Source organism: Oryzias latipes, chromosome 23, assembly GCF_002234675.1.
Source record: "Oryzias latipes chromosome 23, ASM223467v1".
Taxonomy (NCBI): Eukaryota; Metazoa; Chordata; class Actinopteri; order Beloniformes; family Adrianichthyidae; genus Oryzias; species Oryzias latipes.
In genome coordinates this window covers 13789954-13791914 of record NC_019881.2, presented here as the reverse complement: position 1 = coordinate 13791914, position 1961 = coordinate 13789954, and the positions used below count along the sequence as shown (strand labels likewise).

Genomic DNA, 1961 nt, shown 5'->3' with positions numbered 1-1961 from the left:
TTCCTGCTTAATTAGTTGACACGGAGTTCAGCTCAAGCTGAAAAGCCAGTGATGATATATAAATACCACTTTTCGTGAGTCTGAATGTTGATGTAAATTAAAAAAAAAAAAACAAGGAAAACAAAGGCTTGCATTCAGCTAAAAGTGGGTTCCAAAGGTTTTGGGGGCAAATGAAGGGTTGAAACTATCAAAAAAGTTTACAAAAACACTTATGAAATTAATCACAGAAAGATTTATGTTTAAACGTTGCAAAAATACAAACGAGATTTAGTTGGATTACTAAGCCTAAATTCAGGTTTCCTGCCATAAAAAAAAATTAGATTTACACACCTTTTTACCTCCTCACGTCTTAAACGTGCAACAAAGTTGTGAGCTTGATTGACTTTGGAGATCTCTTTTTCAGTTTATTTGATAATACTTACCAAAACGCGGCCACACAGTCATTTTTTACTCTACAATTGTATTTAAAACCATAGAAAATGTAGATTAACACAAGAATAAATCAGTTTTTATGACTCGTTAGACCCGTAATTGCATTTAAGCCATTAACAACATTTATATTTGACACTATTGACATGTTTTATGCAATTAATGCAAAAAAAACCCACAGGAAATTGTTGCTTTTAAACAGAAACACACCTAAAACTGGCTTTATTTTGGGTCTATTATCATGATTATGATCTAATCTATTTTTTGGAGCTGCCAATAGTGTATAAGTGTGAATATTAGTACTACAACCATATAAGCAGTGATGTGCTGATTTACTTGTAGCAGGAGACTGCTTGTACCCCAAACACAGGGCAAGTAAATGCAGCAAGCTTCTCTGCCTGACCCTACCAAGGTTTTTGGAGGACATCAAAATTCATGCCAGATGAACTTGTCCTTGTGACACAGTCAGCAGGATGTCACCTTAAGATCACCGCCTACTCATACTTGTTTACAAATCTACCTTTAAAGCCCGAATAATATTATAAATCAAAGAAAACCTTCATGTTTATGTGTCTTCTATCAGTGCCAGGATTTTCTTTCTTCTCTTTACCTTTAAAAAATCAAACTGTGCCAAACGTTTCATTTCTTCTGGCTGTATCCTCTATTTCCCATCCCTTTTTTGAGCTCCATTTTTTTGCCCAGTTTGACCCCGGGGCAGAGGAATAAAAGATATGAATTTGAAATTCAGGACACATGCAGTTGACATGCAGGTGGGAAAAGTAGGTCTGCTCACATGAGGGTTTGGTCAGGCTGACTTTTGAGTTTAAACAAACAGTGAGTGGCACTCTGTTGTGTTGAAACCACGAATTTAAAATCGAATTAGATTCATAATTCTTATGTCCTATGAGCATAACTCTTGTTTGAACATTTATTTTCTTGGTGATCTCTCTGTACCGCCTGTACATTCTGGATAATAGGCAGGACACTGATGTGAACATGGCAGCTGTCATATCCACAGGAAGCTCTCTGCATGTGTTGGCCAGCGTGTTGAGCACTCACCGCGTGTTTAGTGGCTTCTACTCCTACATGAACCCATCTACCATCACGTAGGAATAAAAAGCCATAAGACACAACAGCAATCTCACAGGAGGAAGGGAACAGAGGGAAGGAGGAAAGAATACTAATAGAAGATTCCTTGTGGTCATAAAAGGAAAGAGTTGTTCTCTCAGCTGGAAGGAAAGAAGAGAAGAAACGGATCTTTATGGCGCAGGGTGCATGGCTGAGTGGAAAGTTAATTTAGAAGGGGAAGGTTAAATGGGAAGGAGAGAAAAAGGGAGTTCACTTATGACTTCAATTTTGTGAAGATAAATTTCCTTAAAAATGCCGCTCCCATGAAACCAAGCGTCACGATTTGAGTTCTCTTAAAGTTTGTGTTTTCTTGATGACTCCAAGATAAATATCTTCTCTAAACTAGATATTAATATTCATTTAATAGTCTGTACTTAATGCTCCACTGCACCAGAAAGCCAGCG

At 37.3% G+C, this 1961-nt stretch overlaps 1 non-coding gene across 1 annotated transcript; it reads right to left on the bottom strand.

Moving 5' to 3' along the window:
- Positions 1-1479: 1479 nt before the first annotated feature.
- Positions 1480-1569, bottom strand: mir135b (microRNA 135b). The gene has a single exon (NR_107211.1). It is a non-coding gene; the product is annotated as a microRNA 135b (primary transcript).
- Between the last annotated feature and the right edge of the window lie 392 nt (positions 1570-1961).